We start from the raw sequence: 25,408 nt of genomic DNA, 5'->3' as shown, positions 1-25,408 counted from the left end.
ATCTTTGTTAATCACTTAAGGCTTAAAGCTCTTGTTTGGTTTATGTAATTCCTATCTTGTCTTTTGGTTGTTTACGAGCAATCATTTGTTGAAATCCTGCCATTTTTTTCTGGACATTTTTCCTGAATGAACTGTTTTAAATTGACTTTCTTATTTCTTCCATTTACTGTAATTACAAATATTTCGAGCTTCTTAAAAAGGGAAAATTTGGTGGATAGAGGAGGCTATTTTAATCTCCTTTTGAAATAAGAGAACCTTGAAAGTAGAAAGTGTTAAATTTTGGTCTCTGCTGGTAGCATATCATTCAGGTAAAAACTTAGTAATTCCTATTTGATTCAGCTATCCACCAGACTACAGTAGAATCCCAATTAACTGGCATGCTCAACCAGCAAAAAAAAAAACCCCAAAAAATTGCCAGCAAAAACAAAACATTTTCTCATGTGCTCCCTCCCTCTAGCCCCAAAAGCATCAAAGCAGCCCCAAATCTCCCCCTCCTCTCCCTCTCACCAGCTCCCAAATTATCAAAGCAACCTCAAATTTTCCTCCCTCCCTTCTACCAGCCCATGAATCATCAAGACAGCCCCAAATTTTCCTCCCTCCTTTCCACCAGCCCCCAAAGCATCAAGGCAGCACCAAATTCTCCTCCTTCCATTCCACCAGCCCCTGAAGAATCAAGGCAGCCCGAAATCTCCCTCTCTCCAGCCACTAATGCATCAAGGCAGCCCCAAATTTCCTTCTCTTCTTCCCTCCCACCACCCCCTGAAGCATCAAGGCAGCTCACTCCCTCCAGCTCCTGAAGCCACAGCTGGTTCTAACAACACTCACTCACTCACTCCCTCCCCCCCAAAAGCAGCAGCGGAAGCCAGCCCTGACAACCCCCCCACCCTCCTGCCCACCCAACCCCAAAGCATCAGAGTGATCCTGACAACCTACCCTCCCTCATTTATCCGAAGAAGGAGGCAGCCAGTGAGCAGAGGAAGCATTGTAAACAGGCTGCTTCTGGACAGCCCCAACAGAGCCTGTCCTCTGTCGCGTCGATGCTGGGGCTGCCTTGATGCTTTGGGGGCTGGACAGAGGGAAGGAGATCTGTGGATGCTGCTGATGCTTCAGGAGAGCCGCAAGTAAGGGGGTGCAGATCAACACTGAGGGAGGGAGGACAGACCGGGGGAGGGGGGTGAGGAAGGGATATGAATTCTGGTCCTACAGGGTGAAGAGCAGGGGATATAGATGGATTCTGGACCCATAAGTTGGGGGAGGGGGAGAGAGAAAATGACTTGGGCCAGAAGGGGGAGGTGGGAAGGGAGACAAAACTGCAGTTGGAGTGAGAGAGAGAATATAGGAGGCTGGAACCTGAGAAGGATAAGGCAGAAAGGAATTTCAGGCCTTAGGATAGGGAAATATTTTTCTTTTATTTACTGTATTTCAATATTAAATTCAAGTCAATATAGAGTTTATGGTATGGGGCAGGGGTAGGCAATTCCGGTCTTCGAGAGCCACAGGCAGGTCAGGTTTTCAGGATATCCACAATTTGCATCTCAAGGAAGCAGTGCATGCATATCCATCTCATACATATTCATTGTAGTTATCGTGAAAACCTGACCTGCCTGTGGCTCTCGAGGACCGGAATTGCCTACCCCTGGTATGGGGTATAGTATTAGGCCTATTTTTAATGGTAACTCTCACGCAACTAGAAACTACATTTATCCGGCATCTACCAATTCCCGTGGGTGCTGGATAACTGATTGACTACTACAGAGGTGACCAAGTCAAAATGATATACCAACAATAAAATTTTTTTTAAAAGCGCAAAGCACACTGTACGCAGAGAAAATGTTAATTATTTATATTTGGGGTTTTTTTTAGAGGTCAAGGCAGATAACTTTAAAATATGCAATGTCGCTTCAGTAACAACTATACAAAAATAGACAAATATATCACTCCCCTTTTACTAAACCGTGATAATAGTTTTTAGCACAGGGAGCTGCGCTGAATGCCCCACGCTGCTCCCAACACTCATAGGCTCCCTGCGCTAAAATCCGCTATCACAGTTTAGTAAAAGGGGGCCATAGTTCAAAATATAGACAGCAGATATAAATTATGAAACATTTTGATCACTAAATTTAAAATAAAATCATTTTTCCTACCTTTGCTGTCTTGTGATTTCATGAGTCTCTGGTTGTACTTCCTTCCTTCTGACTGTAAATCCAATATTTCTCTTTCTTTCTTTCTGTCTTCTGCATCTCCTCCAGACAAACTTTTTCTTCTTCTCTCCCTGTCCTCCTCTCTCTTTCTTTCTGCCCGTCTTTCTCTCTGCCCCCAAGCCACTGCTGCCAATTTAAGCCACCACCACCAATTTAAGCCTGCTTCCCCGACGCCACAAAAGCCAGGCCCGTGCAAATGGCGGGCCCACAAGCCTCCCCCTCCCCTCCCCGACGTCTATTCTGCCAGCCAGGCGATTGGCTGACCCGGAACTTCCTCTCTGATGTCAGAATTGATGTCCGGGGGAGGAGGGAGGGCTTGTGGGCCTGGCGTCAGGGAAGCAGGGAGAACAGAACACAATGGCAACGTGAGTCTTTCGTGGAGCCCGGGATGGTCTCCGCGATTGACCTTTTGGGCACCCCTGGTCTACTGTATATGACCATGAATAAATTGCTGACTCTTGCTTGGCTCAAATCTACTATTCTGTGTTCGTGCAGTTATGCATGTGAGTAAATCTATTCCTTGAGCTTCCCAAACCATGGGTGGCAACCTGTGTGGGCTGTTCATAGGACATTGTTGACCTGTGTCACCAAACAATATCACAAACTTTCTATAGCTACGTGAATGGGGTCTTAAAGATTTGATGAGCACTGCCTTAAATATAAGCTGTTTAGTGCATTTTAACAATGTAAATGATCTTAAATAGTGTGGTGTACATCAGAGGTTCTCAACATACGGTCCTCGTACCCCAGGTGGTTACGCATACCAGTGGCAGGTGTATGTGGCACTGTCATCTCTTGCAAATCCCTTGTATTTTAGTTGTGGATGGAAGATAATATCCTTATGGAAATAATGGATTAGGTTAGCTTTTATTGGAGAAAAAATGGCCCTTTTTCTTGTAATCCTGCTCTATAACTCAAGGTGGAAAGACTATAGATCAGTGTATCACAAATCGTGTGCTGCGGCAAGATTCCAGGTGTGCTGTGAGACGTTGGTAAGAAGGAGAGGCACCGGTTGACTGCCTATAGGACAAGCCTTGTTCTGTAGGCAGCCGTGCCTCTCCTCCTCTATGTGCCTCTCCTGTTGCAGCACCCCCCCCCCCTGGCAGCTCAGGGCTTTTGTGCATACATGGACATTGACATGATGACGTCACACATGCACATGATGTCATCACGTTGACATCCGCGCATTTCCGGATGCCCTCCCAGTGTTCTCCCCAGAAATTTTTTCCATCCAGGTGACATGAAAAAGTAGCCGGGTGGGGCGGAATGGGGAAATTTGGTGGTGGGAAAAATTAACCCCCTCTTTTACTAAGGTGCGCTAACATTTTTAGCATGCGCAAACTCCTGCACTAAGCGGGAAAACTAAAGCCAGCTCAATGCTGGCATTAGCGTCTAGCGCATGTGGTAATTCTGCACGTGCTAAGCACACGCTAAAACCATTTTCGCAACTTAGTAAAAGGAGCCCTAAATGTGTACTATTTTTATTAGTTAATTATTATTATTTTCCAATGCTCAATATGACTTCCTTTTTTAAGGTTTGACACTTGTACCAAAATATTTTTACTAAATTTAAGAAGCATCCAATGCTAGAAGGGAATAATTAGATATTTGCCCTCTTTCAAATGGTATAGAGGTTTAAAAAAGGGAAAGGCGTTAATGAAGTCATTAGGTTCAATCTAGCCATTTATTTCTGCATGAATTTAAACAACTAAAAAAAAAAGATAAATATAGCTCATCCAGTCATACAAGAATAGCTCTACAGCAGGAGTGCCCACACTTTTTGGGCTTGCGAGCTACTTTTAAAATGACCAAGTGAAAATGATTTACCAACAATAAAATTTTTAAAAACACAAAGCATACTGTATGCAGAGAAAATGTTAATTATCATGTATATTCCGCAGGTTTTCAAAGAGGTCAAGGCAGATGACTTTATGCAATGTCACCTCAGAAACAACTATACAAAAATAGACAAATATTTTTACTAAACCACAATAGCGTTTTTTAGCACAGGGAGATGCGCTGAATGCCCTGCGCTGCTCTCGATGCTCATAGGCTCCCTGCGCTAAAAACCGCTATTGCGTTTTAGTAAAAGGGGGCCATAGTGCAAAATATAGACAGCAGATATAAATTCTCAAAACGGACACATTTTGATCACTAAATTGAAAATAAAATAATTTTTCCTATCTTTTTGTCTGGTGATTTCATGATTCTCTGGTTGCACTTCCTTCTTCTGACTGTAAATCCAATATTTCTTTCTTTCTGCCACTTCCCTTTTCTTTCTGTCTCTCTTTCTTTCTCTCTCCCCCTGACTGCCTGTTTCTCTCTCCCCCTGCCCCCTCTTTCTCTTTCTCTCCCCCTGCCTGTCTTTCTTTCTCTCTCCCCCTGCCCCCTCAAGCCATCGTGCCGATTTCTCCACTTCCCCGATTCTTTCCCTACCCCCTAAGCTACCACGCCAATTTCTCTCTGCTGCTTCCCTGAGCCAGGCCAGGCACGTACAAGTGCCGGACTCACAAGACTTCACCTCTGACATCAATTCTAATGTCGGAACGGAAGTTCCAGGCCAGCCAGGCAGTGATTGGCTGGCCCAGAACTACCTCTCCGACGCCAGAATTGACGTCGGATGTGAAGTCTTGTGAGTCTGGCACTTGTACGCGCCTGGCCTGGCTCGGGGAGGCAGGAAGAAAAAGATTGCAAAGGCAACACAATCGACTCACATTGCCTTTGCGATCTACTGTTTGGGCACTCCTGCTGTTATGGTATCCTGTCCTGACCTGAGGAAACGGGTTTAGTCCCAAAAAATTGCCTTATTTCAATTTCCTATTTATAAACTTTAATTAATACAGTTACAATACTACTTGATTCTATGTAAAGCAACAAAAACATTTTTTTGTCTACCATTTGTCGTTTCTGCTTTAATCATCTTCTCTTCGCTGTCTTATTTCTATTCAGCATTTGTCCTTGCTCCCTTCCATGCAACATCTGTCCTCTCTTTGCCCCTTCTACCCAGCCTCTGCCCTCTCTCTCTCTCTCTACCCCTTCCATCTACTGTCCACCCTCGCTCTGCCCCTTTCATCCACTGTCCACCCTCTCTGCCCTTTCCATCCAGTGTCCGCCCTTTCTCTGATCCATATGGCATCTTCTCTCTCTCTATATCCCTTCAGTAAACTGTATATCCTGTGCCCTTTCTCTCCTTTGTACATGATTCATTTCAGCTTCACCACCTCCCCTATGCTCTGGCATATCTCTCTTCTACTTTCCTTCCTTCCCTTCTCTCCCCCATGCCCTGGCATCTCCCTCCTCCCCCTCCCCCCATATGCGCTGACATCTCTCCCCCCTCCATGGTCTCGTAGCTCCTTTCCTTTCCCTCCCTCCCATAGTCTTGGTGTCTCTTGCCTCTTCTCTCCCTTCCCTGGTCTTCCTTCTCCCCTCTCTCTCCCCAGTTGGGTGCTGCTGCAGCAGCACTTCTCATCCCCCTCCCCCTCCCCAATTAGGTACTGCTGCAGCACTTCTCTTCCCCTCCCCCTCTCCAATTGGGTGCAGCAGCAGCTTTTCTCTCCTCCCTCCTATTGGGTGCATCAGCTTTTCTCTTCCCCCTCCCCCCAAAAATCGGGTGCAGCAGCAACATTTCTCTTCCCTTCCCCCAAAATGGGTGCAGCAGCAGAATATTTCTCTTCCCCCTCCCCTATTTGGTGCAGCAGCAGCATTTCTCTTCCCATTCCTCCCAGCTCACAAACCCATTGGTAGAGTCGCTAGGCAAGTTGTAAGCTTCCCTCCATCGCTGACCTATCCCCCTTCCCCAAATTGGGTGAAGCAGCAGCACTTCTCTTCCCCTCCCCCCTCTCCAATTGGGTGCAGCAGCAGTTTTTCTCTCCTCCCCCCTATTGGGTGCACCAGCTTTTCTTTCCCCCTCCCCCCAAAAATTGGGTGCAGCAACAACATTTCTCTTCCCTTCCCCCCAAAATGGGTGCAGCAGCAGAATATTTATCTTCCCCCTCCCCTCCCCTATTTGGTGCAGCAGCAGCATTTCTCTTCCCATCCCTCCCAGCTCACAAACCCGTTGGTAGAGTCGCAAGGCAAGTTGTAAGCTTCCCTCTATCGCTGACCTATCTTTCATAGGTCAGCAACGGAGGGAAGTTTACAACTTGCTGCTTTTACTTGCTTCGGGCCTTCCTCGTTGCCGGGTCCTGCCTACTTTCTGTTTTCACGAAGGCAGCACCCGGCAGTGAGGAAGGCCCGAAGCAAGTAAAAGCAGTAAGTTGTAAGCTTCCCTCTGGGGCTCTATTGTGTGCATGCCGGCTTCCCTTCTCTTCTCTCTGAAACCGGAAGTTGCGTCCCGTGGGGGGAGGGAAGAGAAGGGAAGCCGGCACTCACACATTAGAGCCCTGGAGGGAAGCTTACAACTTACTGCTTTTACTTGCTTCAGGTCTTCCTCGCTGCCAGGTCCTGCCTTCATGGAAACAGAAAGTAGGCAGGACCCAGCAACAAGGAAGGCCCAAAGTAAGTAAAAGCATGCTGGTAAAAAAAAAAAAAAAAAAAAAGGCAGGCGTCAAACAAAATTTTAGGCGGAGAGTCAGCCCAGGAAGGAGCATCAACGGCAGCAGAAGGATTCGCCGGGCGGTCATCTAAATTAGCCGGGCGGTGCGCCCAGCTAAAAGGCCCTGGGGAAAACACTGCCCTACAGCTGTGCCGCAGCTTCCAGAAGTTTGCGAGACACTGCTATAGATGTATATTTTTGTAAATTTTCACTTATAACTGGCCAAGTAAACAAACCCCTATCTGGAGATTAGAATTAAACTTTTGTAATAATTGCTTTCTTTGGTACAACAGAAATTTTTACTACTACTACTACCTACCATTTCAGTAACACTAGACATAGCCAGCGCTAGGCTATACATTAAACATGTAAGGGACAATCTGTGTTCAACAGAGTTTACAATCTAATCAAAATAGAGAGGACAAATAGGATTCATTTGAAAATGGCCAGAGACTGAGCTTGACATACTGACTCAGGCATATGATGCAGCAAGGTAGAAGGGACAGCAAATTTGCCATGATATTCCTGTAAGATATAAGAATTTAAATCTGATTATTTATAATAAAGGCCTGAACTATTATGTACGCAGGCAAACTGCTTCTCTGTTCTCGCTCCTTGGCTTTATAAAGAGCGACTGTAGAGGGTTACGGCTGTTTTGGCCACTCTAAATGCCCATGACTTCATGAATAGATGGCCAGAAAGAACAAGGTTTTTGGTTTTGGGTATTTTTTTAAAAAAGGATAAATCCTTGATTGGCAATCGTAATGTTGAACTGAAATTGATAGGAAGGGGATTAGAACAGTGGGTAGTTTGTGAAGAAGGAAAATGTAAAGAACTAGGAAGCTCTTTTACTTAAGTGTGGCTAAATCTGGGTTTAGTGCATTCTAATTTGGGACTTTCCTATACACTAAGCCTAGATTTACCATGGTTTTTATAGGACATTTCTTTCTTTTTTTTGCAGGTTGTGTAGTAATGCTTTCAGTGCATTATACCTCCAAAAAATTAATATGGGAGTACTTACCACCTTCTGATCTAAGCCTTCCTGCATTAGTTCTGCATTATCTAGTCAGCGTTTGTTAATCTTAATGCACTAACTGGATAATGTGGGAATGCACACTAAATGCAAAACACTTTAACAAATTTTTGAGTACCCTGTTAGCACACTAACCACCCTTTAGTAAAAAAAAAAAAAATCCTTTAAGGTTCCCTTTTACAAAGCTGCGGTAGTGAAGCTGCCATGGTAAATGCACCAAAACCTATAGGAATTGAATGGGCTTTGGTGCATTTACTTTGGCAGCCTTGCTACCAAGGCTTTGTAAAAGGAACCCTAAGTAACTTGTTCCTCTGCCCCCTTGTAATAAGTCGGGATATTTTTGGGATATTACCAAATGAAGCATTATGGACATTTGCTAGATTAAAAAAAAATTTTAAGTGAGGAGGTGTGGGAAAGATTACAAGGTGGGTTTTAACTGGACTAAATCTAACATTATTGTCTTAAAAAAAGTTTTGATGGAGGCTAACCTGCCCTGGGATTGGGATAATGTAGCACAAAAGTGGACTAGAGACTTGGTGGAGAAAAGAGTGATGGAAGACTCCATTAAAGCTTTGATGAAGAGTGTCAATAAACTGCTATTTATTATTGCTGCAAGAATAGCAATATACATTTGGTGCAACTAGGTATTTCTGAGAGGGGAGAATGTCCAAAATACCTGCAGGAGTAGGCTTCCTTAGCCACATGTTTTATTCTTATAGAAAAAAAAACATAGAAACATAGAAAAAAGCGGCAGAAAAGGGCTATAGCCCACCAAGTCTGCCCATTCCAAGTATCCCCTCCCCTGAATTTACTCCCTTAAAAATCCCACGTGAGTATCCCATTTTTTCTTGAAATCCGTCACGCTGTTGGCCTTTATCACCTGGAGTGGGAGTCTGTTCCAATGATCCACCACTCTTTCGGTGAAGAAGTACTTCCTGGAGTCGCCATGAAACTTCCCTCCCCTGATTTTCAGCGGATGCCCTCTGGTGGTCGAGGGTCCCATGAGCCAGAAGATATCATCTTCTGACTCAATGCGTCCCGTGATGTACTTATATGTTTCAATCATGTCTCTCCGTTCTCTTCTTTCCTCAAGTGAGTACAGCTGCAATTTTTTTTAGCCTTTCTTCATATGTGAGATCCTTGAGCCCCGAGATCATCCTGGTGGCCGTTCGCTGAACCGACTCGATCCTCAGCACGTCCTTTCGGTAGTGTGGTATCCAAAACTGAACACAGTACTCCAAGTGAGGCCTTACCATGGCTCTGTACAACAGCATCATAGCTTCAGGTCTCCTGCTGACGAAACCTCTGCGGATACACCCCATCATTTGTCTTGCCCTGGAGGAAGCCTTCTCCACTTGATTGGCAACCTTCATGTCCTCACTAATGATCACCCCTAGGTCACGTTCCGCCGTGGTCCTAACCAAGGTCTCACCATTTAGTACATAAGTTCTACGTGGGTTTCTCTTACCCAAGTGCATTATCTTGCATTTTTTAGCATTGAAGCCTAGCTGCCAAGTAGTTGACCATTGTTCCAGCAGTAGTAGGTCGTGTGCCATATTATCAGGTAATAAGTTGTTGCCTACTATGTTGCAAAGTTTAGCGTCGTCGGCGAACAGTGATATCCTTCCTCTAAGTCCTTGCGTCATATCTCTTATGAATAAGTTAAATAGAATCGGGCCCAGGACCGAGCCCTGCGGTACTCCACTGATCACGTCCGATGCTTCGGATGGGGTACCGTTCACCACCACCTTCTGAATTCTATCGCTCAGCCAATCCCCAACCCATGTAGTTAGAGTGTCTCCTAATCCTATCGATTTCAGCTTGTTCAGTAATCTTCGATGAGGGACGCTATCAAATGCTTTACTGAAGTCCAGATATACCACGTCCAGTGACTCTCCGGCGTCCAGTTGTCTAGTAACCCAGTCAAAAAAGCTAATCAGATTAGATTGGCAGGATCTACCCTGGGTGAACCCGTGTTGGTGTGGATCACGCAGTTTTTTATCGTCTAGGATTGTGTCAAGATTCTGTTTGATCAGTGTTTCCATGAGTTTACACACTATAGACGTAAGACTCACTGGTCTGTAGTTTGCTGTCTCTGTTCTGCAGCCCTTTTTGTGGAGTGGGATTACGTTGGCGGTTTTCCAGTCCAAGGGGACCCTTCCTGTGCTTAGGGAAAGATTGAAAAGAACAGATAATGGTTCTGCCAGGACTTCCCTTAACTCCCTGAGCATTCTGGGGTGTAGGTTATCCGGCCCCATGGCTTTGTTTACTTTGAGTCTTGATAGTTCGTCATAGACGCTACTGGGCGTAAATTCGAAATCTTGAAACGGGTCTTTCTGGTTATCTCCCGTCTGCAGTTGTGGACCAGCTCACGGTGCTTCGCGGGTGAACACTGAATAGAAATATTTGTTTAGTAGTTCCGCCTTCTCAGAATCTGATTCCACAAAGTTACCGTCCGATTGCTTCAGGCGTACTATCCCATCTTTGTTTCTTTTCCTGTCACTAATGTAGCTGAAGAAAGATTTATCCCCTTTCTTAATTTTCCGTGCTAGCTCTTCCTCCATTCGGAGTTTGGCTTCTCTGACTGCTGTTTGGACAGCTTTAGATCTGTCTAGATAGTCCTCTTTCGCCCCCTCTCTGCCTAAATGTTTGTAGGCGATAAATGCGTCTTTTTTCTGTTTAACTAGGTCTGAAATTTTTTTACTGAACCATTGGGGTCTTTTGTTTCTCCTGCGTTTACTTACTGTCTTTATGTATCGGTCTGTTGCTTCGTGTAGGATGGACTTCAGAGACGACCACATATCCTCTACATTGTCAGATATTGCTTGTTTATGTAGCTCCTGATGGACAAAATCTCCCATACGGTTGAAGTCTGTGCCTCTAAAGTTGAGAATCCTTATTGCTGTGTTTGTCTTAGGGAAACCTTTCTTGAGGTTGAGCCATACCATATTATGGTCGCTGGAGGCCAGTGTGTCTCCTACTGAGACTTCCGTGACGCTATCTCCGTTGGTGAGAACTAGGTCAAGTAACGCTTGGTTCCTGGTGGGCTCCAATACCAATTGCTTGAGACGTGCACCCTTTATGGAGGTTAATATTCTTTTGCTGCTACCCGTAGTCGCCGAGAGTGTGTTCCAGTCTGCATCTGGCATGTTGAAGTCTCCTAGCATTACTGTGTCCCCGCGCAGTGTGATGTTCTCTATGTCCTCGATTAATTCCATGTCTTTGTCCTCCTGTTGCTTGGGAGGTCTATATATCACTCCAAGATATAGGCATTTTTCATTCCCTCTGGCCAGGTTCACCCAGAGGGATTCCCCGGTGTATCTAACATCTGTGATTCTGGTGGTTTTGATGCATTCCTTAGTGTATAGTGCTACTCCTCCTCCCAATTTACCCTCTCGGTCGCAACGAAGTAGGTTGTACCCTGGTATAACCATATCCCATCCATGCGATTCCGTGAACCAGGTTTCGGATATCGCTATCACGTCAAGATCGGCGTTTGTTATCTCAGTCTCTAATGCTAGAATTTTATTGTGCATTAACATACATAGCTGTGTGCATTAACATACATAGCCCTCCATATCTGTGAAGAGATTCCTTTACGAGCTAGTGTGGCTCCTAAATTACTAGTGATATTTCTCCCTGAATTATTGTGGATATCATTGGTACTTACCTTATACTTGGTAGTGTGAGTGCGACTTGCCTCCTCAGGGTGGTTTCTTACTGCTCTGGGATAAAAGTATGTACCCTCCCCCAACTTACCTAGTTTAAAGCCCTATGGAGTAGGCGGGCCAATCGATGTCCAAATACGTTTCTACCTCTTCTGGTTAGATGGAGTCCGTCTGGTCCTTGTAGTCCCTTGTAGGTGGAGTCCGTCTCGCCGTGGTTTAGGAATCCAAAGTTCATTTCTATGCACCATTCTCGGAGCCATTCGTTAGTCCGTTGAATACGCTCTTCTCTAGCTCTGCCTTTGTTTCTTACTGGAAGAATTGATGAAAAGACCACATGTGCTCCTATCTGCTTCAACTTCTTTCCCAGCGCTCCAAAATCTCTGGGGATGTTCTCTGTGGCATTCCTAGCAGTGTCGTTTGTGCCTACATGGATGAGAAACATGGGAAAATGATCATTAGGTTTTAGAATTTTGTCTAGGCTAGTGGTAATATCGTGGCTCCTGGCTCCAGGGAGACAGCAGACCTCTCTTGACTGCAAATTAGGCCTGCAAATTGGTCCCTCGGTGCCTCTTAGCATGGAGTCACCAATGACTACCACTCTCCGTTCCTTTCGAGGAGGCCGGTCTGCGTGCTCTGGATTTGACGTTGTGAGTTGGGTATCCTCATGAGTCCCTTCTGCTATTTCCTCGGTGGTTCCATCCTGTAAGATCTGAAATCTATTTCTGAGAGTTAGCTGTGGTATAGATGAACGGCTATCCTGTTGAAGAGAGAAAGAAAAAGAAGAAGAGAGTGAGAATGAGGTGGGTTTACTTCGTTTGCCCGTAGAGGATGTTACTAGTTGCCAGGGGCCAGCATCACCAATCATCTCCTGTACTCCAATCGTTGTGTTTAGTGCTGTGGGTTTGGGCGTGTCGAGGGTGGACCTGTCGTGGGTTCTCTCTGTGTGTGTGATGTGCGACAGTTCCAGGATGGCGTCGTCGATGAAGGCCTCGTCATCCCTGATGCTCCTCAGGCGTTTTACCTCCTCCCTGAGGCTCTGTAGTTCCTGCAAGATATCCTCGCCTAAGTTTCCTAGCTCCTCTGTCTGCGTAGAAACTGTAGTGCACTTTGGGAGGGGGGGAAGGTCTCGGTCTGCACTGAGACCTCTGCCCTCTGATCCATGTCACCCTCTGCCTTTTGTGTACAGACCTTGACCATCCCCTGGGTCCCTCCGGATGATGGAGTGTCGATCTTGATAGTAGCCTTGGTACTCCGTGTCCTCCCTGCCATTTCCAAGTTAGAGGGATTTATTTCTGTAAAGAGAAAGGTTTAGATGTCAGAGAGTATGCAAGTTAGAGAGATTTATTTCTGTAAAGAAAAATCTTGTTCACAGATTCCAGGCTTTAGTAGGAAATTAGCTCTTTTGGGCTTTTAGGCACAACTATGAAAAAGGGGGGGGGAGGGGAGGAGGAAAGGGATGGTGGGAGTGAGGGGCAAGGTAGTATCATATTTTTCTTCTGTGGAGAAGGACACAAACAGAGCAGAGCTGATGGGTATGCTTCACACAGACTAGAGGAAAAGAGGTAGGGGTAAGGCATAGAAGTAAGGGTAAATTTGCAATTATAAATAGACTGGAATCCCTGGTTAGCAGTGTGAATCGATTCTATTATTGTTTGGAAGACCTTTTTGATAATGTGCTGTATATTGAGTTTAAAGAAACATCATTTTAAAAAGTGGGGGGGAGTAAAATAAATAAAAGTGGGGAGGGGGAACATTTTTTAAGGGTTAAGAAATTGTGACCAGAAAGAGAAAATACTGTTAGATTGCTAGAAGAGTAATACAATACTGATGACATCAGGTAAGGCGCAGGTTATTTTTTACACTCTGGTAACACAAGCTGTTTGTTACCTAGATATGAGCTTGTGTTTCGGTGACGTTGCAAAGTTTATAGTCTCGGACAATGAACTTCTTGTTTTCAGCCCTCTACAGTGAGGTTGAACTGTGGTTGAAACACACCTACATTCCCCTTAGGAATCTCATCATAATTGTCTTAAACTCAGATTGTGGACTCTATAATTATACTGTGAATTCATAGTTTAAAAGAGATTTTTTTAAAAGTGTGATTCATCTCTGTCTATTGTGCAGGGCATACAGGTTTTCTGACAGTTCAAGCTTGTTGAATGACAAAGTAAGAAAGCAAGGATCGATTACTGTAGAAGTTTAGTATCAGTCGGATATTTTTAAAGCAGTTTACAGGGCTCAGTGTTTGAATTAATTGACTTTCTATTTGTAAGTATATACATAGGTAGCTCTCCTACATTATTCCTTATAATACCTGCCTGCTAATAAAATGCTGGCATTGGTTCAGCATCCCACAACCACCACTTGTACACTGTTCCTCCAAGTATCCTCCTATAGGACATGCAGGAACACAGAGTTTTTGTAGCTCATGCCCCTACAATGGAGGTGGGAGGGGGGAGGGGGGATACAGTTGAAGAAGTTTTTGTTTTGTGTCCCACAAAGAAATGAAAGAAGTCATATAGAATTGTTATGAGCTTATGTATTAAGATCATAACAATTCTTATGTAATCCACCTTGAATCGCAAGGTAAAAGAAGCGAAGAGTGGTTGGTAGTCATTGGCGATTCCCTGCTGAGGGGCACCGAGGGTCCAATTTGCAGACCAGATATGCAATCAAGAGAGGTTTGCTGTCTGCCGGGGGCCAGGATCCAAGATGTAACCGCCTGCCTAGACAGACTAATCAAGCCCCATGACCACTTCCCCATGCTTCTCATCCACATTGGAACGAACGACACTGCCAGGAACACCCCGGAGAACATATCTGAAGACTTTGGAGCCCTGGGTGAGAAGCTGAGGAGTATGGAAGCGCAGGTGGTCTTCTCCTCGATCCTCCCAGTGAGGGGCAAGGGAAGAGCCAGGGAGGATCGTATCCAGAGGACAAACGACTGGCTGCACGGATGGTGCAGGGATATGAACTTCGTATTCCTGAACCATGGAGAGGCGCTGCAAGGACTACAGGGACCAGAAGGACTCCACCTGACCGGAAGGGGAAAGAACGTCTTTGGACACCGACTAGCCCGCCTACTTCGTAGGGCTTTAAACTAGGTAAGTTGGGGGAGGGCACCCACTCACGTACTGATGCAAGTAACCATCCTGGCTGGCGAGGTAAGTTGCCAATCCATTTCTGAGTCAGGGGTAAGTACACACTGCATTTCCGAGTCGGAGGTAAGTACACACATTGCAAACAGTACTATAGGAGTCCAATTAGCTCAAGCAGGAATATCTACACAGAGACATAGCAAACATAAGGTATGGAGGGCTATGTACGTTAATGCCCACAGTTTGGGCAATAAGATCCTGGAATTAGAGATGGAAATGAAGAACGCCGACCTAGATGTGGCGATATCCGAGACTTGGTTCACAGACTCCCAAGGGTGGGATATGGATATACTGGGATACAACTTACTTCGTCGAGACAGAGAGGGCAAAATGGGAGGTGGGGTAGCACTATACACTAAAGAGGACATCAAAGTTACCAAAATCGCAAACGTCAAGTACACCGGGGAATCCCTCTGGGTGAATTTGGCTAGGGGGAAGGACAAATGCCTGTATCTTGGCGTAGTATACAGACTTCCTAGACAACAGGAGGACATGGATATAGAATTAGTCAAAGACATAGAGAATATCACTTTGCGTGGAGACACAGTATTGTTAGGAGACTTCAATATGCCTGACGTGGATTGGAACAAACTTTCCACTACGACCAGCAGCAGCAGGAAGCTATTAACCTCTATAAAGGGAGCAAGACTCAGACAAATGGTATTAGAGCCCACTAGGGCTCGGGCGATACTGGACCTAATACTCACAATGGAGAAAGTGTCACAGAGGTCTCGGTAGGCGATATGTTGGCCTCCAGTGATCACAACATGATATGGTTCAACCTCAGGAAAGGTTTCACTAAGTCAAGCACATCAACCAAAGTCCTCAACTTTAAGGGCACAAACTTCAAAAGCATGGGAGATTTCGTCCATCAGACACTGCAAAACCAAGCAGAAACATAATGTAGAGGTAATGTGGTCAACTCTGAAAACAACCATATACGAAGCAACCAACCGCTACATAAAATCAGTAAGTAAACGGCGAAGAAACAATAGACCACAGTGGTTCTCTGCAGAGATCTCAGACCTCATAAAAAAGAAGAAAAGAGCATTCATCTTCTACAAACAATCAGGGAAGCAAGAATCTAAGGAAGACTATCTGGCCAAGTCAAAAGCAGCCAAAACAGCAGTCAGAGAGGCCAAACTCCGAATGGAGGAGAATCTAGCGAAGAACATCAAGAAGGGCGATAAATCCTTCTTCAGGTATATTAGTGACAGAAAAAGAAACACAGATGGGATAGTACGCCTTAGGAAACCCGACGGGAACTATGTAGAATTGGACTCCGATAAAGCCAAACTTCTAAATGAATACTTCTGCTCAGTCTTCACTTGCGAGGTGCCAGGATCCGGCCCTCAGCTGCAGACAAAGGAAAGCTCGGAAGACCCGTTTCATAATTTCGAGTTTACGCTCATAGTGTCTACTATGAGCTATCAAGACTCAAGGTGAACAAAGCTATGGGACCAGACAAACTACACCCCAGGGTGCTCAGGGAGTTGAGTGACGTCCTGGCGGAACCGTTATCCACACTCTTCAATCTTTCCCTAAGTACAGGAAGAGTCCCGTTGGACTGGAAAACGGCTAACATCATTCCATTCCACAAAAAGGGATGCAGGACGGAGGCTGCGAATTATAGACCGGTGAGTCTCACATCGATAGTGAGTAAACTTATGGAAACACTAATCAAACGCCAATTAGATACGATCCTGGACGAGGAGAATCTACGAGATCCCCATCAACATGGTTTTATGAAGGGAAGATCCTGCCAATCAAATCTGATCAGCTTCTTTGACTGGGTAACAAGAAAACTGGATATAGGGGAGTCTCTGAACGTCGTGTACTTAGACTTCAGCAAAGCGTTTGACAGCGTCCCACACCACAGGTTATTGAGCAAGATGAGTTCGATGGGATTAGGTGAAACATTAACTGCATGGGTTAAGGACTGGCTTAGAGATAGACTTCAGAGGGTAATGGTAAACGGTACCCTCTCCGATATGACGGAGGTGATCAGCGGAGTGTCGCAGGGCTCAGTCTTGGGCCCGATCCTATTTAACATCTTAGTAAGAGACTTGGCTAAGGGGCTTCGAGGTAAAATTACATTATTCGCCGATGACTTAGCATGGGTATTGGACGCCAGCGCACTCATAAAGCTGCAGTTAAAGCTGCTAGCTTTCACTCAAGGTGTGAAAAATAACAAAAACATGAAAAATGACGCTAACACAAGATTTTACTAAAATATAATTAGTTATTTATTGTTTTTATTTTTTCATTATGAAACCAAAAGAATAAAGAATAGTTGCGTTAGTGGGAGATCGTTATAGTTGCTTAAATGCTGGCCTTCTGATAACGAGCTCAACTCGATACTTCGAAGCTCTTCAATATATACCTTCAGTTCAGTTTGACATCATTGGCCCGTGGGCCAACCAAAAACAGAGGTGGTCTTAAGTTAGACAAAGAAAATTCCTTTATATGTTTAAAAGTTTCAGAAATCATATTTGTTTGTTTACATTCATTTCTGAATATACATTAATATTTTATAACATATCCAATATTCCTTTTATCCTTTTCACAAAGGTATATTAAGAGAAATCCGCATTTGTTAAAAAGGTGCTGAGAAATTCTGAGCCTCAGAGAAAAAGGCAGTCAAGGAGAAGGAGGGGCTGTTCCCCCTCTCCCTAAGCTGACAGCTTCATGTTACACAGTCCTAAGTATGGGCTTCTCCTATGTGGTTCATAGACAACTCGGCGAAAGACAAAGGCGCACGCCGACAACTGAGCGCAAGACGGAGGCGCGCGCCAAAGAAAATTACAGTTTTTAGGGGCTCCGACGGGATTTTTTTGTTGGGGAGCCCCCCCAGTTTACTGAATAGAGATGGCGCCAGCGTTGTGGGGGGGTTTGGGGGGTTGTAACCCTCCACATTTTACTGTAAATTTAACTTTTTCCTTAAAAACAGGAAAATGAAGTTTTCAGTAAAATGTGGGGGGTTACAACCCCCCACAACACCCCCACAACGCGGCGCGATCTCTATTAAGTAAAGTGGGAGGTTCCCCCCCACGCCCCCCGTTGGAGCCGTAAAAAGAGTAATTTTCTGCGATGCGCGCCTCCACGCTGCGCTCAATTGTCTGCCCGTGCCTTTGTCCCGGCGCGCTTTTGACCTGACACCCTCCTATGTTTGAGGCTAGAAGAGCAGCCTCTGACTAATTATTTCCAGATGTTGTGCTCAGGCTTCCTTTAAATTTCTTTTTATAAACCATTTCATTTTTAATATAAATTCTTTCATATCCATTCATACTTGGAGCCCCAAACATTCATAATTTCATTCATAGCTTCACACATTATATGTCATTCATATTTAATGCATGTTATATCTTAGTTTGGGATACGTAATCTAATATACTTTTTCTAACCAGCCTAAGGCACATCTGGTATCAATTAGAACCACGATGCTAGAAGCAGGAAACCTGAACAAAGACAGGGAAAAAAGTTGAACACAAAATGGAGTTCAGCCAAACAGATACAGAAAGACAGAGAACAAAATGGAGTCCATGTATATCCTGATTTCCTTTATGATCTAGCCTAATAGCAAAGTACATAAAAAGAATATTATTATGCTTTCCTTTAATATTAATTTGTAGTGTTTTTCTGGCCTTGGATACATCCATATTCAGATTTTTATTCACCAATTTTTCGTACGCTTCTATTGGACATGGCCTTAACTAATATGTTTGTATCTAACTAGAGTTACCCAGAATCATACGAAAAACCAGCACTTTTGTAGCAACATTCCACAAAAATACTGCACTATCATGTCCTGACTTCCATTCCATTACCATCCCATAGACATCATCCCCTACTGGCCACGAGCCACTACTGCTTATGACGCCAAACTATGCAACATAGTAGACAAAAGCACAATAGACAAAAGCACAATGCCCAACAAAAGCTCAATGCCTGATAGTATGAACCAGGACCTACTCCTGCTGGAGCATTGGTCAAAGACTTGGCAACTAAGTTTCAATGCCAAAAATGCAAGGTCATGCACCTTGGCGGCAAAAATCCATGCAGGACTTACACCCTAAATGGTGAGATCCTAGCAAAGACTGTAGCAGAACGTGACTTGGGAGTGATCATTAGCGAAGACATAAAGACTGCCAATCAAGTGGAGAAAGCTTCATCCAGGGCTAGACAAATCATGGGTTGTATCCATAGAAGTTTTGTCAGCTGTAAGCCCGAGGTCATAATGCCGTTGTATAGATCCATGGTGAGACCCCATCTGGAATACTGTGTACAATTCTGGAGGCCACGTTATCAAAAAGATGTGCTGAGAGTTGAGTCGGTTCAGCGAATGGCCACCAGGATGGTCTCAGGACTCAAGGATCTCCCATATGAGGAACGGCTGGGTAAGTTGCAGCTATACTCACTCGAGGAACGCAGAGAGAAGGGAGACATGATCGAGACGTTCAAATATGTCACGGGCCGTATCGAGGTGGAAGAAGGTCTCTTTTTTTCTTAAAGGACCCATGGCAACAAGAAAATCAGGGGTGGGAAATTTCATGGCGACACCTGAAAATATTTTTTCACCGAAAGGGTGGTTGATCGATGGAATAATCTTCCACTACAGGTAATTGAGGTCAGCAGCATGCCAGATTTTAAGAAAAGATGGGATTGGCATGTGGGATCTCTTCATGGAGGTAGTTAGGGGGTGGGCCATTAGTGTGGGCAGACTAGATGGGCCTTGGCCCTTTTCTGCCGTCATGTTCTATGTTTCTATATTGGTGCTAGGTTTTCACACAAAAATACAATCTTTTTGAACTTCAAGAGAATATGGTGTGCTATATTTATTATAATGTAGTTGGTTCCAAATTTTCAGTCTTAAATGTTGATTTAATGAATCCATTGACAAATAAGAGTAGTAAATAGCTCAGATTACTAAATAACATAGTTTAGGACAAACATTTTCACCCTAATGTGCTATTAAATAATGAGCTTCTTCAAAGCGTGCTGTAGCCATTTCCCTTTCCCAGCATGTATTTTATCCTTGGGGGTCTAGTGGTGAGCAGGAGTGATCCCCGGTTCTCCTGTCCTGGCAGCTCTCTCTTTTGAAAATGTCATTGCCAGAAGTCCTGGCAGTAATCTCTTGGTACTACTGTTAAGAGTTAGGCTGCAGATCTCTTATTTATCTACCTGACCCTTAGACTAGTGGCTCAGACAGGAGTAACTGGGAATCACTGCCCACTAGACCCAAAGGTAAATAGTATGTGCCAGATTGGATGCTGGGTTAGGAGCTAAGGGGGAAAATAAAAAGTTTTGGATAAGGGTTAAAGAACTGAGAGACAAGGCTAATTTGGAAAATGGGCTTGAGAATAAGGGGGCTTTTTTAACAGTGAGCTAGTGTTGGAGCACACTATTTTGGTCTTGCTCAAGTTAGGAACACATTACCAGCTGTGGTACCTTTTTTGTCTTCCTACTATATTTCTGTGATGCAAAATTAGTCATGGAGTTAAACCAATCCAACCCTCATAGAAAAGACTCAATCTCTTAGTTTCCAACAGTTTAATGCAGACTTAAAAATAAAGACTTGACTGGGTTGGAGCAAGATGGCAGCACATTTCTAAATTTTGCTATAATCTAGGAAAGAGTTCTTGGGGAATGCCTCATAAATGCCTCGGCAGTGTCCTTACCCACTCCAAGACAATCTAAGATTGTAAGTTGTTATCAGCCAGCACATATGGGACAATGTCCTTTGAGGTCTCTGGTGGTGACTGACAAGAGGAGACACTGTCTTTTGGAGAAGGATTTTTTTTTTATCCCCTTTGGAAGGAACATCAGTTGAGATTGAATGGAATCTGTCAGACTGCTGTTGCTTCCATGGTGCAACCTGATGAGATCATCACTGGTAATGTGCAGGATGATGGGAGACCACATGAAAGCACTGAAAGAGAATGTCAGTAATGTCAGTGGGAATGGAATTAGCCAGCATGGTGACTGAGACTTTTTTTTCTTTCACTATTGTCTTTACCCTGCCGAGACTATCTAACATTTCCTTGGAAAAATTTATTTGGTCTGTACTGGTAAGACTGAATGAGTTATTAAATGATTCCGCTAAAAAACATTGCTGCTGTTAAGAGGAGTAAGTCTAAATTGTCCCAGACTCAAGGGGACTCTTAACTGGGGTTAAATGCAGACTTGAAACAGTAGAGCATTGTGTGTAGGAATTTAAACAAGAGAATCTAGCATCGATTAAAGATAAGGGACTGAGGCCTAGATTCTCAAAAAAATGCGTTAAAAATCGATGGGCTGCTATTGTAACCGTTCTGGTAGCGAATTTAAAAAAGCGAGTCATTCTCCAAAAAATACTCATGTAAATGAGGTTGGCAGAGAGTAGCGAAGACTCGCTAAATTTGCATGTGGCCATTGCTGGTGATAGCGATAGGCACATGTGCAGAAAAAAAACACAAAAAGAAAAAAAGCCCAAAAACACAACAGTGGGAGAAATGTTCAATCTCTCCTGCAGCCAACCAATTCCCCCCCCAAGGAGAGATGCCCACTCTCTCCCACTGCCAAGCAAACCCCCGTCCCCTTCAGCAGCAGGAGAGATGCCTATTCTCTCCCGCTGCCACACAACACTCCCCTTGCTTCCGACTCCTCTCCCCCATACCTTGAATTAGATGACTGACCAGAGAGATGCCTATTCCCTCCAGACAGCTGATCCTCCTCTTCAAAATGGGCCTTCCCCTCAGGATGCACCGGGGAGGGGCCTGAGGCTCTGATTGGCCTAGGTTCTTTAAGGGCTCACCTATGGGATGCCCCACAGGAGGGGCCTTAGGCGTCTGAGCCAGTCAGAGCCTTAGTCCCCTTTCTGGTACATCCCCTAGCACCGATCCTTGAGGGACTCCACTACTCACCTTCCTTTGAGTGAATTCAATTAACCACCACCCTCTAGCATCTGTTCGTCAACCAGTTTCTAATCTAGTTTACCATTTTGGATCCTAACTTCAGCCCATCAAGTTTGTTCAGGAGCCTCCTATGAGGAGCCGTGTCAAAGGCTTTGCTGAAATCTAAGTAAATTATATCTAGCATATTCTATTTATTTATTCATTTGCTCATTTATTTAGTCCGTCTTCCAAAAGGAGCCCAGAATGGGTTACAAAAGTACACTCACAATATGGCGGCAACATGACATAGACGGCATAATTGACAATATAGATATGACAAAAAAATAAACACATTTCCCTATGCAGCATGTGGGTGACATTAGGTGGCACAGTGATGTTGAACTAGGAGTGGCGTTTGTGTTCAGTAGGTCGGATGGTGGAGGTGCTAGGTTTCTAGGCGCATGTCATTAAGGCACTGGGTTTGTAAACAGTAAGGTTTTCATGGTCTTCCTGAAGCTCCATAAACCATCTAGTGTTCTGACAGTTGGGGGTATGATGTCTGGGTATGAAATGCGAGTAGGAGCGTTTACAGGCTATTTCGGTCTTGAGAAAGCGACATAGTGGTATAATCAGTTGTTTCTTTCCTTGGGATCTCAGTGGTCGCTTTGGGAAATAGATTTGTAATTTAGTTGTCATAAAGTGCGGAATCATTTCATGGAAGATTTTGAAAGCGAGGACCAGGGCTTTAAAGGTACAGTGTTTGTGTATGGGCAGCCAGTGCATGGATGCTAGTGCAGGGGTAACGTAGTCGTGGATGCCTAGGTTTTTCAGGAGGCGGATTGCAGCATTTTGCATACTTTGGAGGCGGGAGATGGTTTTGCAGGCAGACCCACTAGTAGTGTGTTGCATAATCTAAGTGGGATAGTATGAAAGCGTACAGTAGTTGGGCAAATTCGGATTCTGAGAAGTATGCACAGATGCATTTTAGCTGGATACATGTCAATGATAAGTTTGAATCAAGCATTACTCCTAGGCTGCAGACATTGGGTTAGATCAGTGGTTCCCAAACCTGTCCTGGGGGACCCCCAGCCAATCAGGTTTTCAAGATATCCCTAATGAATATGCATGAGAGAGATTTACATATAATGGAAGTGACAGGTATGCAAATCGCTCTCATAGAAACATAGAAAGATGACGGCAGAAAAGGGCCACAGCCCATCAAGTCTGCCCACTCTATTGACCCACCCCATTGAGTGCTAGTGACCCAGTTCCTTAACTTGACCCTCGTAGGGATCCCACGTGTATGTCCCATTTATTCTTAAAATCAAGCACGCTGGTGGCCTTGATCACCTGCACCGGAAGTTTGTTCCAGTGATCTACCACCCTTTCCGTGAAGAAATACTTCCTTGTGTCACCACTAAATTTCCCCCCTCTGAGTTTGAGGGGGTGCCCCCTTGTGACCGAGGGTCCCTTGGGAAAGAATATATCGTTTTCCATCTCGACGCGACCAGTGACGTACTTAAATGTCTCAGTCATGTCGCCCCGTTCTCTGCGCTCCTCCAGGGTATAGAGCTGCAGTTTGCCCAGTCTTTCTTCGTATGAGAGACCCTTGAGTCCGGCGACCATCCTGGTGGCCATCCGCTGGACCGATTCAGCTCGAAGCACATCTTTCCGGTAATGTGGCCTCCAGAATTGCACACAGTATTCCAGATGAGGTCTCACCATGGTTCTGTAGAGTGGCATTATGACTTCAGGTTTGCGGCTGACAAAGCTTCGATTGATACATCCCATCATTTGCCTTGCCTTAGATGAGGCCTTCTCTACTTGTTTAGCAGCTTTCATGTCTGCACTGATGATTACCCCCAAGTCCCGTTCCTCTGACGTCCTAGCTAGCTTTTCTCCATTCAAGGAGTATGTTCTGCATGGATTTCCGCTGCCGAGATGCATGACCTTACATTTATTAGCGTTGAAGCCCAGCTGCCATGTCGAGGACCAGTTTTCCAGCGTGATCAGATCCTGCGTCATATTGTCCTTGAGGTTGCTTTCACTTACTATGTTACACAGTTTGGCATCATCGGCAAACAGTGATACTTTACCCTGAAGCCCCCGGGTTAGGTCTCTTATGAATATGTTAAAAAGGGATGGTCCCAGGACTGAGCCCTGCGGCACTCCGCTAGTCACCTCCGAAGTCTCAGAGAGGGTGCCGTTGACCACCACCCTCTGAAGTCTTCCACTCAGCCAATCATTGACCCATGCAGTTAGTTTCTCACCCAACCCCATTGATTTCATCTTGTTTAATAGTCTACGGTGTGGGACACTGTCGAAAGCTTTACTGAAATCCAAGTATACTATGTCCAGAGCCTCTCCTGAGTCTAGTTTTCCTGTCACCCAATCAAAGAAGCTTATAAGATTAGATTGGCATGACCTGCCTCTTGTGAATCCATGTTGACAGGGATCCCTTAGATTCCCTTCATCCAATATCGAGTCTAATTTACCTTTGAGTAGAGTTTCCATGAGTTTACACACTATTGATGTGAGACTCACAGGTCTGTAGTTCGCTGCCTCTGCTCTGCAACCCTTTTTGTGCAGAGGAACGACGTTTGCTGTTTTCCAGTCCAGGGGTACTCTCCCTGTACTTAGGGAGAGATTGAAGAGCATGGCTAACGGTTTTGCCAGAACATCGCCTAGTTCCCTGAGCACTCTTGGATGCAACTCGTCCGGTCCCATGGCTTTGTTCACCTTGAGTCCTGACAGTTCTCTGTAAACATCAGCTGGTGTGAACTCAAAATTCTGAAATGGGTCTTCCTTGCTTTGCATTGCTTCCAGCTGTGGCCCGTGTCCTGGTGCCTCGCAGGTAAAGACCGAGCAGAAGTAATCATTCAGTAGTTTGGCTTTTTCAGAATCTGTTTCCACATAATTCCCGTCTGGCGTTCTAAGGCGTACTATCCCGTTTGCGTTCTTTTTCCTGTCACTAATGTACCTGAAGAATGATTTGTCCCCTTTCTTGATGTTCTTCGCTAGAGTTTCTTCCCTTCGAAGTTTGGCCTCCCTAACTGCCGTTTTGACCGCTGCAGACTTTGTCCTGTATTCAATGTTTGCTTCTTTTTCCCCGGTGCGTTTGTATGAGAGAAATGCTCTTTTCTTCTCCTTGACGAGGCGCGAGACCCTATCAGTGAACCATTGGGGTTTCTTTCTTCTTTGTTGTTTAGTTACTGATTTTATGTAGCGGATAGTTGCCTCATGAAGGGTCGATTTCAAGGTTGACCACATAACCTCCACATTATCCGTTCTTTCTTGAACCTGAAGCGTCTGATGGACGAAGTCTGCCATTTGTGCGAAGTCAGCACCCCGGAAGTTGAGTACCCTTGTTTTTGTTTGTGATCTAGGAAAGCCTTTCCTAAGGTTAATCCATACCATGTTATGGTCACTGGTGGCTAGCGGTTCTCCCACCGAGATCTCTGAGACACTTTCCCCGTTCGTAAGTACCAGGTCCAGGATGGCCTGGGCTCTAGTGGGCTCTAGTACCAATTGTTTGAGCCGTACTCCCCTTATGGACGTCAATATCCTCCTGCTATCACAAGTTGTCGCTGAGAGTGTGTTCCAGTCTACATCAGGCATGTTGAAGTCCCCCAATAGAACAACGTCCCCCCGTAAGGTGATATTTTCAATGTCCTCAATTAAATCAGCGTCCTTGAGCTCCGATTGTCTTGGAGGTCTGTACACTACACCAATGTACAGGCATTTTTCTCCGCCTCTGGCCAGGTTTACCCAGATGGATTCCCCAGTATACTTGACATCCGTGATCCTCTCATGCATATTCATTAGGGATATCTTGAAAACCTGACTGGGCTAGATTCACTAACCCTCCGATCCGTGTGCGATCCGTTTCCGTTTGCATGCAGGCCGACTATTCACTAAAGGCCTGCATGAAAATGGAGATGA

The 25,408-nt window shown here is 44.9% G+C and overlaps 1 protein-coding gene across 4 annotated transcripts in view; it reads left to right on the top strand.

Moving 5' to 3' along the window:
• Positions 1–25,408, top strand: part of RASAL2 (RAS protein activator like 2) — a 502,399-nt gene that overhangs the window by 128,174 nt on the left and 348,817 nt on the right. The window lies entirely within an intron of this gene.

The sequence above is a fragment of the Geotrypetes seraphini genome, chromosome 12 (genome assembly GCF_902459505.1).
Source record: "Geotrypetes seraphini chromosome 12, aGeoSer1.1, whole genome shotgun sequence".
NCBI classification, from domain to species: Eukaryota; Metazoa; Chordata; class Amphibia; order Gymnophiona; family Dermophiidae; genus Geotrypetes; species Geotrypetes seraphini.
The sequence above is the reverse complement of the archived record's forward strand: the minus strand, read 5'-3'. Positions and strand labels throughout refer to the sequence as shown.